The following is a 19,012-nucleotide window of genomic DNA, read 5'->3' on the forward strand; positions in this document are numbered from 1 at the left end:
AAAAAAAAAGAACTCCCCTTTCTTCATATCCTCGCCAAAACTTATCTTTTTGTCTTTTTCATAATGGCCATTCTAACTGGGGTGAGAGGATATCTCATGGTAGTTTGGACTTGCATTTTCCTGATGATTAGTGAGGTTGAGCAATTTTCCATAAGCTTCTTGGCGACTTGTATGTCTTCTTTTGAGAAATGTCTATTCCGATCCTTTGCTCATTTTTAATAGTATTATTTAGGGGAGTTTTGCTGTTGAGTTCTTTGAAAGCCTAGTGTATTCTGGATATTAGTCTCTTATCGGATGATTAGTTTTTAAGTATTTTCTCCCATTCTACAGGTTGTCTCCTCACTCTATTGATTGTTTCCTTTGCTATACAGAAGCTTTTTAGTTTTATATGGTCCCATTTGCGTATTTTTGCTTTTGTTGCCTGTGCTTTTGTAGTCTTACCCATAAAATATTTGCCCTACTAGAACAATGCCCTGAAGCTTCTCTCCTTTGTTATTTTTATAGTTTCAAGTCTTCCATTTAAGCCTTTAAGTTTCTATGACAATATCATGATGTCCTGGTTACTGTAGCTTTATAGTATATTTTGAAGTCAGGCAGAGTGATGCCTCCAGCTTTGTTTGTTTGTCTCCCCCCCTCAGGATTTCTTTGTTTATTTGAGGTCTCTTGGGGTCCCATATGAATTTTAGGATTTTTTTTCTATTTCTGTAAAAAATATCATTGGTATTTTGGGTGGGATTGCATTGAATCTGTAGATTGCTTTGGGTAATATGGTCATTTAAGCAATTTTCATTCTTCTAATCCATAAGCATGGAATGCCTTGCCATTATTTTGTGTCCTCTTCAATTGTTTTTATCAGTGTCTTGAAGTTTTCATCGTAGTGATCTATCACATCCTTAGTTACATTTATTCCTAGATACTTTTTTTTGTGGCTACTATAAATGGGGTGGCTTTTCTTTTCTTTTCTTTTCTTTTTTTGAGACGGAGTCTTGCTCTGCCGCCCAGGCTGGAGTGCAGTGGCCGGCTCTCAGCTCACTGCAAGCTCCGTCTCCCGGGTTCACGCCATTCTCCTGCCTCAGCCTCCCGAGTAGCTGGGACTACAGGGGCCCGTCTCGTCGCCCGGCTAGTTTTTTGTATTTTTTAGTAGAGACGGGGTTTCACCGTATTAGCCAGGATGGTCTCGATCTCCTGACCTCGTGATCCGCCCGTCTCGGCCTCCCAAAGTGCTGGGATTACAAGCTTGAGCCACCGCGCCCGGCCTGGGGTGGCTTTTCTTAAAGTTTTACTTTAAGTTCGGAGATACGTGTGCAGAACGTGCAGGTTTGTTACGTAAGTATACATGTGCCATGGTGATTTGCTGCGCCTATCAACCCGTCTTCTAGGTTTTAAGCCCCGCATGCATTAGGTATTTGTCCTAATGCTCTCCCTCCCCTTTCCCCCCACTCTCCCCCAACAGGCCCCGGTGTGTGATGTTCCCCTCCCTTTGTCCACGTGTTCTCATTGTTCAGCTCCCACCTATGAGTGAGAACATGCGGTGTTTGGTTTTCTGTTCCTGTGTCAGTTTGCTGAGAATGATGGCTTCCAGCTATGAACTCAGTCTTTCTTATGACTGCAGGGTTTGCTCTCTTGATTTCTTTTTCTGCTAGTTCATTATTGGTGCATAGAAACACTACTGATTTTCTTATGCAGATTTTGTATCCTGCAACTCTATTGAATTTGTTTATCAGTTCTAAAGAGTTTTCGGGGAGTCTTTAGGTTTTCTATCTATCCGACCAGGTCACCTGTGAAGGGGTGCAATTTGACGTCCTTTCTTTCCGTTTGGATGTCATTTATGTCTTTCTGGTGCCTAACTGCTCTGGGAGGACGTTCAGTACTATGTTAAATAGGAGCGGTGAGAGTGAGTATCCTTCTCTTGTTCCTGTTCTTAGAGAAAAGGTTTTCAGCTTTTCCCCATTCAGTATGATGTAGGTTAGTTACATATAGCCTTTTACTATGTTGAGGTATGCTCCTTTTGTACCTAATTTGTTGAGAGTTTTTGTCATGAAGTGACGCTGCGATTTTGTCAAATGCTTTTTCTGCGTCTACTGAGCTGATCATACCATTTTTGATCTTTGTTCTGTTGATGAGACATATTATATGTATTGATTTGTGTGTGTTGAATCATCCTTGCATTTCTGGGATAGATCCCGATTGATCATCTTTTTGATGTGCTGTTGGATTCAGTTTGTTAGTATTTTGTTGAAGATTTTTGCACCTGTGTTCGTCAGGGATACTGGCCGGCAGTTTTCTCTTTCTCGTTGTGTCTTTGTCTGGTCTGGGCATCAGGGTAATGCTGGCCTTGCAGAATGAATTAGGAAGAATTCCCTCCTCTTCCCTCCTCCCTCACCCCTTCCCCTCCCTCTCCCCACTCCTCCTGACCTCCCCACCCCCCACCGCCACAGAAACTGCCAGGCAGGCAATCTTGGGAAGCAGGGGCAAACACGGGGGCATGTGGTTCAGATGCACCTCGGTCCTGTGGCAATGGCAGTGGGGCCTGTGTTGGGCACATGAGCGAGCCTGGACTCTGCTATCTCCTGGCCCAGCAGACAGTAGGAGCTGCAGTCGCTTAGGGCACGACACAGAGCCTTGGGGGTGGGCACCTAGAGCCATGTTTTGCTGCAGCTGCCCGACACACTGAAGCCTTTTGGGCTCCACACATTTTCAAGCAGTGCCTCTGCATCTTCTCCCTGCAACTCTGCCTGCCAGTCCCTCAAAGGGAACTCTTGTGTCTAAGATCTCAGAGGTCCACAGCAGGAATGTGGTGCCCTAGGGTTCCTTCACTCACCCCTTCCTCGGGTCCAGTCTGTGTCCGGGGTCCAGTTGTGGCACCCGGCAATACCAAACAGGCAGTCCCGCTTCCTCCCTCTTCCACCACAGTGTCTTCCATTGCCCCCTTATTGAATTCCCATTTTTTTCTCTCAAAATATGTGTTTGAAGTGTGCAGATTTACCTAATATTTTGCTTCCTCTCTGAGGAAGAGGCACATCCCAGCTGCATTTGGTCAACCGTCTTTATTCTCAATCAAAATAAGCAATTCTGTCTGATAAAGCCATTGAAAAATGCAGGAGAACACTAAGAAAAAAAGAAAGTATGTATGTTGAACAGATTTTTTTAATGGTATTTGAAAGACTCCCACATATATCAAGAATATTTAAGGAACTCTATCATATGCAAAATGCCAGATTTTGGATTGAAAAAATAATAATTCAGAAAATTTTCAGTCTTTAATTCTGGATTTTTCCCCAATTCCTAAGGTATATCCACCTCCATTGAGGTAATATTCAGAAAGGTATATTTCATCTTTAATAACCAAAAATGAGTATTCCTGTGAAAGCTGCTAAAATGACAATCAGGAGATTCAGTAAATGTGGCAAATTGGCCATTATGTAAATGCATTAATTTGAGGAGAATTGATTGTGTTGTCACCTAGCATCACTAAGCATATCAGGGAGAGTCGTGAACATGGAGGATCTCTCTCCCTGGCCACTTTACGTCCACTTATTCTAAAATTGACTACATAATTGGAAGTGAAACACTCCTCAGCTAATGCAAAAAAAAAAAAAAAAAAGGAAATAGTAACAAACTGCCTCTCAGACCACAGTGCAATCAAACAGGGGAAAGGCAGCTCACTGTTGGTCAGGTGAGGCAACTGGATTCCAAATCTCTTAATTTGGGTCACTAAAACAGACTGGGTATTTATGGCATTAAGGGGTTGCTCACAGGGAGATCTGGCAAGATGGTCAAATAGGAACAGCTCCGGTCTGCAGCTCCCAGCGAGATCGGCGCAGAAGGCAGCTGATTTCTGTATTTCCAACTGAAGTATCCAGTTCATCTCGTTGGTACTGGATGGACAGTGGGTGCAGCCCACGGAGGGCAAGCAGGAGCAGGGTGCGGTGTCGCCTCACCCAGGAAACACAAGGGGTCGGGGGATTTCCCTTTCCTAGCCAAGGGAAGCTGTGATAGACTGTACCGGGAGGAACGGTACATTCCAGCCCAGATACTGCGCTTTTCCCATGGTCTTCACAACCAGCAGACCAGGAGATTCCCTCCAGTACCTGGCTCAGCGGGTCTCACCCCCACGGAGCCCAGCAAGCTAAGATCCACTGGCTTGGAATTCTCAGTGCTAGCACAGCAGTCTGAGGTCGACCTGGGATGCTCGAGCTTGGTGCGGGGAGGAGCGTCCACCACTGCTGAGGCTTGAGTAGGCGGTTTTACCCTCACTGTGTAAACAAAGTCGCTGGGAAGTTCGAACTGGGCGGAGTCCACCGCAGCTCAGCAAGGACGACTGCCTCTCTAGATTCCTCCTCTCTGAGCAGGGCATCTCTGAAAAAAAGGCAGCATCCCCAGTCAGGGACTTTTAGATGAAACCCCCATCTCCCTGGGACAGAGCACCTGGAGGAAGGGGCGGCTGTAGGCACAGCTTCAGCAGACTTAAACGTCCCTGCCTGACAGCTCTGAAGAGAGCAGCAGTTCTTCCAGCACAGTGTTCGAGCTCTGCTAAGGGAAGGACTGCCTCCTCAAGTGGGTCCCTGACCTCCATGTATCCTGACTGGGAGACACCTCCCAGTAGGGTCCAACAGACACCTCAGACAGGAGAGCTCTGGCTGGCATCTGGGGGGTGCCCCTCTGGAACGAACCTTCCAGAGGAAGGACCAGGCAGCAATCTTTGCTGTTCTGCAGCCTCTGCTGGTGATACCCAGGCAAACAGGGTCTGTAGTGGACCTCCAGCAAACTCCAGCAGACCTGCAGGAGAGGAGCCTGACTGTCAGAAGGAAGACTAACAAACAGAAAGGAATAGTACCAACATCAACAGAAAGGACGTCCACTCAGAGACCCCATCAGAAGGTCACCAACATCAAAGACCAAAGGTAGATAAATCCACGAAGATGGGGAGAAACCAGCACAAGAAGGCTGAAAATTCCAAAAACCAGAACACCTCTTCTCCTCCAAAGGACCACAACTCCTCACCAGCAAGGGAACAAAACTGGATGGAGAATGAGTTTGACTAATTGACAGAAGTAGGCTTCAGAAGGTGGGTAATAACAAACTCCTCCAAGCTAAAGGAGCATGTTCTAACCCAATGCAAGGAAGCTAAGAACCTGGAAAAGGGGTTTGACGAATTGCTAACTAGAATAACCAGTTTAAAGAAGAACGTAGATGACCTGATGGAGCTGAAATAAACAGCACGAAAACTTCGTGAAGCATACACAAGTATCAATAGCCAAATCAATCATGTGGAAGAAAGGATATCAGAGATTGAAGATCAACTCAATGAAATAAAGTGAGAAGACAAGATTAGAGAAAAAAGAGTGAAAAGAAACAAACAAAGCCTCCAAGAAATATGGGACTATGTGAAAAGACCAAACCTACGTATGATTGGTGTACCTCAAGGTGACGGGGAGAATGGAATCAAGTTGGAAAACACTCTTCAGGCTATTATCCAAGAGAACTTCCCCAACCTAGCAAGACAGGCCAACATTCAAATTTGGGAAATACAGAGAACATCACAAAGATATTCCTCGAGAAGAGCAACCCCAAGACACACAATCATCAGATTCACCAAGGTTGAAATGAAGGAAAGAATGTTAAGGGCATCCAGAGAGAAAGGTCGGGCTACCGACAAAGGGAATCCCATCAGACTAACAGTGGATCTCTCTGCAGAAACCCTACAAGCCAGAAGAGAGTGGGGCTCAGTATTCAACGTTCTTACAGAAAAGGATTTTCAACCCAGAATTTCATATCCAGCCAAACCAAGCTTCGTATGTGAAGGAGAAATAAAATCCTTTACAGACAAGCAAATGCTGAGAGATTTGGTCACCACCAGGGCTGCCTTACAGGAGCTCCTGAGGAAAGCACTAAACATGGAAAGGAACAAACGGTATCAGCCACTGCAAAAACATACCAAATTGTAAAGACCATCGACGCTATGAAGAAACTGCGTCAACTAACAGGCAAAATAACCAGCTAGCATCATATTGACAGGATCAAATTCACACATAACAACATTAACCTTAAATGTAAATGGGCTAAGTGCCCCAATTAAAAGACACAGACTGGCAAGTTGGATGAAGAGTCAAGACCCATTGGTGTGCTGTATTCAGGAGACCCATCTCACGGGCAAAGACACACATAGGCGCAAAATAAAGGGATGGAGGAAGATTTACCAAGCAAATGGAAAGCAAAGAAAAGAAGGGGTTGCCATCCTAGTCTTTGATGAAACAGACTTTAAACCAATGAGGATCAAAAGAGACAAAGAAGGGCATTACATAATGGCAAAGGGATCAATGCAACAAGAAGAGCTAACTATCCTAAATATGTATGCACCTAATACAGGAGCACCCAACCTCACAAGGCAAGTTCTTAGAGACCTACAAAGAGACTTGGACTCCCACACAATAATAGCGAGTGAAGCAGACCTAATAGACATCTACAGAACTCTCCACCCAAAATCAATGGAATATACATTCCTCTCAGCACCCCATCGCACTTATTCTAAAATTGACCACATAATTATTCTAAAATTGACCACATAATTGGAAGTGAAACACTCCTCAGCTAATGCAAAAAAAAAAAAAAANAGAAGACAAGAAATAACCAAGATCAAAGCAGAATTGAAGGAGACAGAGACACAAAAAGCCCTTCAACAAATCAATGAATTCAGGAGCAGGTTTTTTGAAAAGATCCACAAAATAGGTAGACCACTAGCCAGACTATTAAAGAAGAAAAGAGAGAAGAATCAAATAGACGCAATAATAAATGATAAAGGGGACATCGCTACCGATCCCACAGAAATACAAACTACCATCAGAGAGTACTATAAATACCTCTATGCAAATAAACTAGAAAATCTCGAAGAAATCAATAAATTCCTGGACACATACACACTCCCAAGGCTAAATCAGGAAGAAGTCAAATCCCTGAATAGACCCATAACGAGTTCTGAATTTGAGGCAGTAATTAATAGCCTACCAACAAAAACATGTCCAGGACCAGAAGGATTCACAGTCGAATTCTACCAGAGGTACAAAGAGGAGCTGGTACCATTCCTTCTGAAACTATTCCAAACAACAGAAAAAGAGGGACACCTCCTTAACTCGTTTTATGAGGCCAGCATCATCCTGATACCAAAACCTGGCAGAGACACAACAACAACAACAAAAAGGAAATTTCAGGCCAACATCCCTGACGAAAATCGATGCGAAAATCCTCAAAAAAATACTGGCAAACCAAATACAGCAACACATCACAAAGCTTATCCAGCACGATCAAGTCGGCTTCATCCCTGGGATGGAAGGCTGCTTCAACACACACAAATCAATAAACGTAATCCATCACATAAACAGAACCAATGACAAAAGCCACAAGATTATCTCAACAGACGCAGAAAAGGTCGTCGACCAAATTCAACAGCCCTTCATGCTAAAAACTCTCAATAAACTAGGTATTGATGGAACGTCTCTCAAAATAATAAGAGTTATTTATGACAAACTCACAGCCAATATCATACTGAATGGACGAAAACTGGAAGCATTCCCTTTGAAAACTGGCACAAGACAAGGATGCCCTCTCTCACCACTCCTATTCAACATAGTATTGGAAGATCTGGCCGGGGAAATCAGGCAAGAGAAAGAAATAAATGGTGTTCAATTAGGAAAAGAGGAAGTCAAATTGTCTCTGTTTGCAGATGACATCACTGTATATTTAGAAAACCCCATTGTCTCAGCCCAAAATCTCCTTAAGCTGATAAACAACTTCAGCAAAATCTCAGGATATGAAATCAACGTGCAAAATCACAAGCATTCTTATACACCAATAACAGACAGAGAGCCAAATCATGAGTGAAACTCCCAGTCACAATTGCTACTAAGAGAATAAAATACTTAGGAATACAACTTTCAAGGGATATGAAGGACCTCTTCAAGGAGAACTACAAACCACTGCTCAAGGAAATAAAAGAGGACACAAACAAATGGAAGAACATTCCATGCTCATGGATAGGAAGAATCAATGTCGTGAAAATGGCCATGCTGCCCAAAGTAATTTACAGATTCAATGCTATCCCCATTGACTTTCTTCACAGAATTGGAAAAATCTACTTCAAATTTCATATGGAACCAAAAAAGAGGCTGCATAGCCAAGACAATCCTAAGCAAAAAGAACAAAGCTGGAGACAACAGGCTACCTGACTTCAATCTATACTACCAGGCTATGGTAACAAAAATAGCATGGTACTGATAGCAAAACAGACATATAGACCAATGGAACAGAACAGAGCCTTCGAAAATAACACCACACATCTACAACCATCTGATCTTTCACAAACCTGACAAAAACAAGCATTGGAGGAAGGATTCCCTATTTAATAAATGGTGTTGGGAAAACTGGCTAGCTATATGCAGAAAGCTGAAACTGGATCCCTTCCTTACACCTTATACAAAATTAACTCAAGATGGATTAAAAGTTAAATGTAAGACCTAAAGCCATAAAAATCCTAGAAGAAAACCTAGGCAGTACTATTCAGGACATAGGCATGGGCAAAGATTTCATGACTAAAACAACAAAAGCAATGGCAAAAAAAAAGCCAAAGTTAAAAAATGTGATCTAATTAAACGAAAGAGCTTCTGCACAGCAAAAGGAGCTATCATCAGAGTTAACAGGCAACCCACAGAATGGGAGAAAATTTTCGCACTCTATCCATCTGAAAAAAGGCTAATATCCAGGATCTACAAATAAGTTAAACAAATTTACAAGAAAAAAAAACTCCATCAAAAATGGGCAAAGGATATGAATAGACACTTCTCAAAAGAAGACATTTATGCAGCCAACAACCATATGAAAAAATGCTCATCATCACTGATCGTTAGAGAAATGCAAATCAAAACCACAGTGAGATACCATCTGACACCAGTCAGAATGGCAGTCATTAAAAAGTCGGGAAACATCAGATGCTGGAGAGGATGTGGAGAAATAGGAACGCTTTTACACTGTTGGTGGGAGTGTGAATTAGTTCAACCATTGTTGAAGACAGTGTGGCGGTTCCTCAAGGATTTAGAACTAGAAATACCATTTGGCCCAGCAATGCCATTACTGGGTGTATGCCCAAAGGATTATAAATCATTCCACTATAAAGACACGTGTACACGTATGTTTATTGCGGCACTGTTCACAATAGCAAAGACTTGGAACTAACCCAAACGCCCATCAATGATAGACTGGATAAAGAAAATGTGGCCCATGTACATGGAATACTATGCAGCCATTAAAAGAAGGGTGAGTTCACATTCTTTGCAGGGACATGGATGAAGCTGGAAACCATCACTCTCAGCAAACTATCACAAGAACAGAAAACCAGACACCGCATGTTCTCACTTGTAAGTGGGAGTTGAGCAAGGAGAACACATGGACACAGGGAGAGGAACATAACACACCCCGTCCTGTCAGGGGGCGGGGGCATCTGACACCAGTCAGAATGGCAGTCATTAAAAGTCGGGAAACATCAGATGCTGGAGAGGATGTGGAGAAATAGGAACGCTTTTACACTGTTGGTGGGAGTGTGAATTAGTTCAACCATTGTTGAAGACAGTGTGGCGGTTCCTCAAGGATTTAGAACTAGAAATACCATTTGGCCCAGCAATGCCATTACTGGGTGTATGCCCAAAGGATTATAAATCATTCCACTATAAAGACACGTGTACACGTATGTTTATTGCGGCACTGTTCACAATAGCAAAGACTTGGAACTAACCCAAACGCCCATCAATGATAGACTGGATAAAGAAAATGTGGCCCATGTACATGGAATACTATGCAGCCATTAAAAGAAGGGTGAGTTCACATTCTTTGCAGGGACATGGATGAAGCTGGAAACCATCACTCTCAGCAAACTATCACAAGAACAGAAAACCAGACACCGCATGTTCTCACTTGTAAGTGGGAGTTGAGCAAGGAGAACACATGGACACAGGGAGAGGAACATAACACACCCCGTCCTGTCAGGGGCGGGGCTGGGGAGGGATAGCATTAGGAGAAATACCTAATGTAGATGATGGGTTGATGCGTGCAGCAAACCACCATGGCACATGTATACCTATGTAACAAACCTGCACGTTCTGCACATGTACCTCAAAACTTACGGTATAATAAAAATGAAAATAAAAAAGACATTGCTCAATAGTAACTAAACCTAATATTTTTTGAAGCATTGGCTAGCTGCCGGATAGTGCACCACATGCTTTACAAGTGTTGTCATCTTTATTTCCTACAACCCCTTTAGTCTTATCCTCAGTTTTGCAAGTTAGGAATCTGAGGTTGAGGGAAACTAAGTCATTTATCCACGGTCACGTCAAAGAAAGTGGCAGAGCCTGGATTCAGAGTAAAATCTGTCTGACTCTTAAACATTATACTGTCATTTGAAGGCTCTTGGCAACTTTCCAGACATATTTATCCAAGGCACCAGAATACTTTGAGAAGTCACACCCTCAACAAACAGGTTGTGAGTAAGTTAGCAGCTTCAGTTCAAAGGGTTTCAGAGACAGGTTACTCATGTAAACTCAAGTCTTAGGTTACCAACGGGATCCCTGATCAATGACCATGTGATATTTGTTTATATGCAGAGGTTGATTCAAACAGAGAGGGATGGAGTTATATTTCCATGCTGTGGTGTAAAGAGCAGTCTCTTGGGTCCCTGCTGCTTTCTACTCAAGAGCCTATTAATAACTGCCCAGGTGGTGGGCTGCATCAATATAAATCAAGCCATTTCAGTGGGAAATCCTAGGTTGGTGCTAAGGAGTTATTCAAAACCAAGCCCAGCTGTTGAAATAAATTTCAGTTTCTAGCTCTTCATATGGGAGATCTCTGCGGCACCTCATCTGCACTCTTACTCACTGAGGCTCCCAGCCACTTCTGAAGTGAGTAGGAATAAAACTAGTTGTGACAAGAGACACTAGCCAGGCTGCCGCCAAATATGCAGGTAAAGGCCTGGTCATATTTAAGACACGGTGGTCAAAAACAGCCCACATCCTTGATCCTCCATCCCTGCCCCCATCTTACTGAATTAAGACATAATTTGGTGACCAGGTTCAGGCTTGGTGATCATACGGTTTTAAATGTTTTGGTTAAATGGAATCTACTTGAGAATGACAACTTTGAGATGAAAGGTGGTAAGCTATATGTCTTTGCTTCTAGAGCTCCGGTTGTGGTCCCTTTCACATGGTCGGTAACCCATAAAGTGATTATTGAGAGATACGTAAGTTCCAAGCACAGAGGACCACCTAACAAGAAACACCCTCGTGGGCAGGTATAATGAAAAGTCTTTCAGAGAGTCAGCAAAATCAGCAACGTAAGGACCTCTAAAAATTCTCCCTTTCGTAAATGCAATGAGAAAACTGGCAAAAATGGTCAAAATGAATGGTTTTGGAAACCTGCAAATTCACCTAAAGCTGAGGGGCAACCTTGGGCACGTTTATTCAAGAAAAACAGCAGAATCTTGGCAGGAACAGTGAACTATGTGACATTTCAACTAGCCCTATCCTCATGGCCCTTTATGCAACTCCATGGTAGCCTTGAATACCAACAGCCTACAATCATGGTGAAAACCAGCAGCCTGGCAGCCACCAGAGGGAAGAGAACAGGGTTGGAGCTCCTGCAAAACCGCATTCCTGAGCATTGTCATTATTTGATCTGTCTGGCAGTTCCCTGGAAGGCCCTACTTACATGGCTGTCTTTATTTGGAGTGACTCAGAATGTGCCCTGTTTGAAATGCCTTTTTCCCTGGATGCATTTGTCAACAATATTTGGAGGCAGTTGCTCAACATTGCAGCTGCCTCAGGCAATGTATGACACTTGGGGCACACAATAGGCTAACCAATACCTTAAAAGGAAATCTAGGTAATGAGGTGTCCATTGGGACTTTTAAAAGCGATTACCTATTCCTGGGAATCTAGAAGGCCAGACACTTGCCTAGGACTATGACGTGGTCTGCAAAGACCCAAAAGGTGCCTAAACGGCCAACTCTGGTTTACTTTGAGGCTCTGTGAAAGAGTTGTCAATTGCCTGGCTGCGAGTTGAAGGCACGTCCAACATATGCACAGAACCCCATGGCAATGACTGGGAAACTTAACTTTCCCAGGCATATAGAGACATCTCTGTCCAATCACCAGGTCACCACTAAGCCAACCAAGCAGGGCATTCAGTAACCACACATAACAGAGGATACAGACTTTACGGAAGTAGTTCAGAAAAGTCACTAAACAAACAAATGACAGCAGGATTAACAGCACCAAACAACAACAACAATACCTTGAAAGAAGGGAGAATCTGAATTTCAGAGTTGCCACGTTCTATTACTTAAAGTGTCCAGTTTTCAACAAAAAACTTACGAGACGTGCAAAGAAACAGGAAAGTATGCAACACACAGAGAGAAGCCCAGACATTGGACTTACTAGCAAAAGACTTCAAATCAGCTCTTGTAAATATGTTCAAACAACTAAAGGAAACCATGTGAAAAGAATTAAAGAGAAGTATGAGAATGATGTCTAACATAATTGGAACTCAAGAAAGAGAGAACATTTGAAACAATAATGGCCCAAACTCCCCAAGTTTGATTCAAATTACTAATGGACACAAATGAGAACCACAGAAACTCCAAAGAGGACGAATTCAAGAAAATCTTCACCGAGGCACATCTTAGTCAAACTGTTGAAAATCGAAGACAATGAGAGAATGTGGAAAGCGGCAAAGAAAAACGGCTCACCACATACAAGGGATCCCCAGTGAGATTAACAACTGAGTTCTTATCAGAAACCAAGGGGACCAAAAGGTAGTGAGAAGTCACAGTCAAAGGGGTTAAGGAAAACAACAACAACAACAACAACAACAAACAGTTAACCAAGAATGTTCCATCCAGAAATACTATCCCTCAAAAATGATGATGAAGGAAAGCTATTCCCTGATAAAGAAAAGCTGAGAGAATGTATCATCAGCAGACTTCCCTTACAAAAAAATATTAAAGGGAAATCTGGAAAAGACAGCAGACAGTAACTCAAATCCTGATGAAGAAATAAGAACACCACTAAAGGTAACTGCAACAGCATTGATAAAAGACTGTACGAATGTATTGTTGTTTGTAAATCTTCCCTTCTTTTACCTGATTTAAAGGGCAATTGTTGCATAAAGCAATCATTATAGAACTATCTAGATGGGCATTACAGGCATAAAGAAGTAATTTTATGACAATAGTAGCACAAAGGAGGAGAGACTCTTGAGCTTTATAGGGTCACAGTTTTTGTATAATATTGAAATTAAGGTGGTATCAATCTGAACTAGATTCTTTTAAGTTAAAATGTGAACTGTGGGGCAACCACTAAGAAAACAACTCAAAAATACAATAAAGAAACAACAGGGAAATGAATAGAGTATATGAGAAAATATCTGTTTAGCAGAAAAGAATACCTCAGTGCAGGGACAGAGGAACATTAAGACGTGAGAAAGAAAACACAAGAAGTGGCAGGCATAAATTCTACCCCAACAGTAATTACATTAAGTTCAGTGTGAATAGACTGAACAATACGAATGTGTTTTAAAGCAGATATTGGCAGGATGCAGTAAACACATGATTGAACTAGATGCTGTCTACAAGATACACACTTCAGATTCAAAGGCACAAATAGAATGTAAAAGGATGAGAAAATAAATACACTGAAAACAGCAACCACAAGAGAGCTGGAGTAGTTTTGTCAACTCCAGAAAAAACAGAGTTTAAAACACAAAATATGACTAGAGATAAAACATGAACATTCTACAATTATAAAAGTGTGAAGAGGAAGATATATAAATTATAAATATATTTGCACTGCACAACAGAACACCAAAATGCCTGAAGTAAACACTGACAGTAATGAAAGGGGGAATAGATAATTCAGCAATCATTGTTTGAGACTTCAACACCTTGCTTTCAATCATGAATAGAAAAGCTAGTCAGATTATCAACAAGGATATACTAGATTTGAAAAAGCAATAAATCAAATGGACCTAACAGACATTTATAGAACACTACACCCAACAACATCAGAATATATATTCCTCTCAAGTACACCTGAAACGTTCTCCAGGATAGACCATACGGTGGGCTATAAAACACCATTTGCTGAAATCAGAAAGAAAGAGGAGACACTACTATCTACATTATGGAAATACAAAGGATTATAAAGAAATAATATGAACAATTGTATGCCAATAGACTTGATGGCTTAGATGAAATGGATGAATTTCTAGGTAGACATAAACCATGCAAACTGACTGGAGGAGAAACAGACAAGACAAATAGATCAATAAAAACGAAAGAGAATGAAAGAGTAATTAAAAAAAAAAACTACCCAGAAAAAAAGATCAGGCTCAGATGGCTTCAATGCTTAATTCTACTAAATACATAAATAAGAATTAATAGGAATTCTTTAATATGTCTTCCAAAAGAATAGAAGAGGAGGGAAAACTTCATAACTCATAAGCCTGGCAACCAAATCATATATAGACTCAAAAGCAAAACTACGAATAGGAGAGAAAAAATCCCCAACAAAATATTAGCAAACCAAATCCAGCAACATAAAAAAATTTATACTCGGTGACCAAGTGGCATTTATCTCAGACACATAAGGTTGCTTTAACAGCTACCCATCAATAAATGGATTTTATCATACGAACTGATAATCATTCAAAAAGCACGTGCTCATCTCAATTTATGCAGAAGAAGCATTTGAAAAAGTTCAACAGCCTGTCATGAGAAATACACTAAAAAAAAAAAAAAAAAAAAAAAAAAAAAAAAACCTGGGAATAGAAGGGAATTTTTCTCAAACTGATAAAGAGCACCTATGGAAACACCCACAGGTAACATCATATTTGATGGCAGAAGACCGAATCTTTTACGCTTAATGCCAGAAACAGCACAAGGATGCCTGATGTAGCCACTACTACTCAACAATGTATTGAGGGTTGTGGCCATGGTAACTGGTTTTCAAAAAGATGGGAAATGAAGACATAAAACTACCTCTATTAGCATATGGCATCATCTTGTAATTATAGAATCTTAAGGAATCCACTAAAAGACTTTAAAGAGAATAACTGAATTTGGCAAGGTGAAGGAATACAATGTCAATACACAAAAATAATTTCTATTTCTATAGAGTAGAAAAAAGGACATTGAACACAAAATTAAGAAAACAATTCCATTTGCAATAGTATCAGAAATAATAAAATACATAGGAATAAACCTAACAGAAAGTGCAAAACTTATACTCTGCAAAACCACGAAGCATCGTGGAAACAAACTAAAGGACTTAACATGTTGAAAGACAAACAATAGTTGGAGACGTCAGCATCCCATTTTGAGCGTTGAACAGATCATCCAGACAGAAACTCAACAAAGAAATATCGGGCTTGCTCTCTTTGATAGACCAAATGAACCTAAGAGATATTTACAGAGCATTTCCTCCAACAGCTGTAGAATACACATCCTTCTCCTCAGCACATGGATAAGTTCTCAAGGATATACCATATGTTAGGCCACGAGACAAGTCTTAAAACATTCAAAAAATTGAAATAATATCAAGTATCTTCTGTGAACACAATGGAATAAAACTTGAAACCAATAACAAGAGAAATTCTGGGAACTACACAAAAATGTGCAATTTAAAGAATGTGTTCCTGAATGACCAGTGGGTCAATGCAAAAATTAAGAAGGAAATTGAAAAATGTCTTAAAACAAATGACAGTGGAAACACAAACTACCAAAACCTATGGGTTGCCGCAAAAGCAATACTAAGAGGGAAGCTTATAGTTATAAGCCCCTATATTAAAAAAAGTAGAGAAACTTCTGATAAACAATCTAACAATGCATCTTAAGAAACTAGAAAAGCAAGAGCAAACCACACTCAAAATTAGTAGAAGAAAAGAAGTAATAAAGATCAGAGCAGAAATACATAAAATCTAAACGAAGAAAACAATGCAAAACATCAATGAGGCCGGGTGCGGTGGCTCACGCCTGTAAACCCAGCACTTCGGGAGGCCGAGGCGGGCAGATCACGAGGTCAGGAGATCGAGACCACGGTGAAACCCCGTCTCTACTAAAAATACAAAACATTAGCCGGGCACGGTGGAGAGCACCTGTAGTCCCAGCTTCTCGGGAGGCTGAGGCAGGAGCATGTCCTGAACCCGGGAGGCAGAGCTTGCAGTGAGCCGAGATAGCGCCACTGCACTCCAGTCTGGGCAACAGAGCGAGACTCCATCTCAAAAAAAATAAAAAAATAAAAAATCAATGAAATGAAAAGTTGGTTTTCTCAAAAGAAAAACCAAATGGACTCACTTTTAGCCAGAATAAATGAGAAATAAAAGAAAAGAACCAAATAAATGAAATCAGGGATGATAAGGGAGACATTACAACTGATAGTGCAGAAATTCAAAGGATCATTAGAGGCTACTGTGAGCAACTATATGCCTATAAATTTGAAAACCTTGAAGAAATGGATAAATTCCTACATACATACCACCTACAAAGATGGAACCACGAAGAAATTTAAAACCTGAACAGAACAATAACAAGTAATGAGACGGAAGCCGTAATTTAAGTCTTCCAGGAAAGTAAAGCCTGGTACCCAATGGCTTCACTGCCGAATTGCGCCAAACATTTAAAGAAGAACAAATACCAATCCTACTCAAACTATTTCAAAAGGCAGAGGAGGAGGGAATACTTCTGAACTCATTCTATGAGACCAGTGTTGTCCTGATACTAAGACCAGACAAAGAAAGACACACACACACACACACACACACACACACACACACACACGCGGAAAACTATAGGCCAACATCCCTGATGAACACTGATGCAAAAAATTCTCAACAAAATACTCACTCACAAACCGAATTCACCAACACATTAAAGAGATAATTCATCATGACCAAATGGGATTTATCCCAAAGATGGACGGATGATTCGACATATGCAAACCAATCAATGTAATACATCATATCAACAGAATGAGGGACAAAAACATGATAATTTCAATGGATGCTCAGAAAGCATTTGATAAAATTCAACATCCCTTCATTATAAAAACTCTGAAGAAACTGAGTATAGAAGGAACATACCTCAGCATAATAAAACTCATATATGACACACCCACAGCTAGGATCATACTGAATGGGCAAAAACTGAAAGGCTTTCCTCTAAGATCTGGAACATGCCCAGATCTGGAAAGGATGCCCACTTTCACCGCTGTTATTCAACATAGTACTGGAAGTTCTAGCTAGAGCAATCAGACAAGAGAAAGAAATAAAGGGTGCCAAAATTACAGAGGAAAAAGCCAAATCATCCTTGTTTGCTCCTTGTTTGCAAATGACATAATCTTATATTTGGAAAAACCTAAAGACCCCACCAAAAAACGATTAGCACTGATAAACGAATTCAGTAAAGTCCCAGGGTATAAAATCAACATACGAAAATCACTGCCAACTGTGAACAATCTGGAAAAGAAACCAGTTAAGAAATCCCACTTACAATAGCTATCAATAAAATAAAATACCCAGGAATTAACTTAACAAAGGAAGTGAAAATCTCCACAAGGAACACTGTAAAACACTGATGAAAGAAATTGAAGGGGATTGCAAAAATATGAAAAGCTATTCCATGTTCGTTGATTGGAAGAACTATTGTTGTTAAAATATTCATGCTATCCAAAACAATCTACAGATTGCCAAAAGAAGAGCAAAAGCTGTCCTGAGTAAAAAGAACAAAACTGGGGGAATCATATCACCTGGCTTCATGTTATACTACAGAGCTATAGCAACCAAAAAGGCATGGTACTGGCATAAAAACAGACACATAGATCAATGGGACATAATAGAGAACCCAGAAACAAAACCACACACCTACAGTGAACTCATTTTCCACAAAGGTGCCAAGAACATACACTAGGGAAAAGAGTCTCTTCAATAAATGGGCCTGGGAAAACTGGATATTCATATGCAGAAGCATGAAACTGGACCTCTATCTTTCACCTTATACAAAAATAAAATTTAAATGAATTACAGACTTAAATCTAAGACTTCAAACTGTGAAAGTACTAAAAGAAAGCATTAGGGGAAACTCTCCAGTATATTGCACTGGGCAAAGATTTCTTGAGTAATATCCCCCACACACAGGCAACCAAAGCAAGAAAAAAAAAAAAAAAAAAAGACCAGTGGGATCACATCAATTTGAAAAGCTTCTGCCACAGCAAAGGAAACCATCAACAATGAAAAGAAAATAGAGAATAGGAAACCATGGGGACAAAATCAATGAAACTAGGAGTCTCAAGTGGAATCCTTTGTTCATCAACAAAGTAAAGAGACAAACCCACAGAATGGGAGAGAAAATATTTGCAAACTACCTGTCTGACAAGAGATTAATAATCACAATACATAAGGAGCTCAAACAACTCTGTAGGGAAAAAATGTAATAATCCGATTAAAAAATAGTCGAGGGATCTGAATAGACACGTCTCAAAAGAAGACATACAAATGGCAAACAGACATATGGAAAGGTACTCAACATCATTGATCATCAGAGAAATGCAAACCAAAACTACAATGGGATAGGATAAACAGGACTTCATTAAAATTAAAAACTTTTTGCTCCAATTAATAAGACCATCAAGAATGTGAAAAAAGAAGCCTCAGAATGGGAGAAAGTATTTGCAAATCATATAACTTATAAGTGACTTGTATCTAGATTATAGAGATTAGTTTTAGAAATTAATAATAAAACATATAACCTCATTGAGAAATGGGCAAAAGATGTGAACAGCCATTTCTCTCCAAAAAATATACAGACAGAAGTAAATATAGGCAGAAGTAAAATGATACCACGTGGAAACTAGGATTGACCAAGAGGAATGAACGAAACCTATGACCATATATAAAAGATAGCATTTTCCTCGTTAAAAAA

The 19,012-nt window shown here is 40.6% G+C and overlaps 1 protein-coding gene across 1 annotated transcript in view; it reads right to left on the reverse strand.

The window, feature by feature from the left end:
* LOC108520423 (doublesex- and mab-3-related transcription factor C1) overlaps positions 1–19,012 on the reverse strand; it is a 75,120-nt gene that overhangs the window by 14,009 nt on the left and 42,099 nt on the right. The gene's annotated exons all lie outside the window — the stretch shown is intronic.

This window comes from Rhinopithecus bieti, unplaced genomic scaffold, assembly GCF_001698545.2.
Source record: "Rhinopithecus bieti isolate Rb0 unplaced genomic scaffold, ASM169854v2 scaffold_52231, whole genome shotgun sequence".
NCBI lineage: Eukaryota > Metazoa > Chordata > Mammalia > Primates > Cercopithecidae > Rhinopithecus > Rhinopithecus bieti.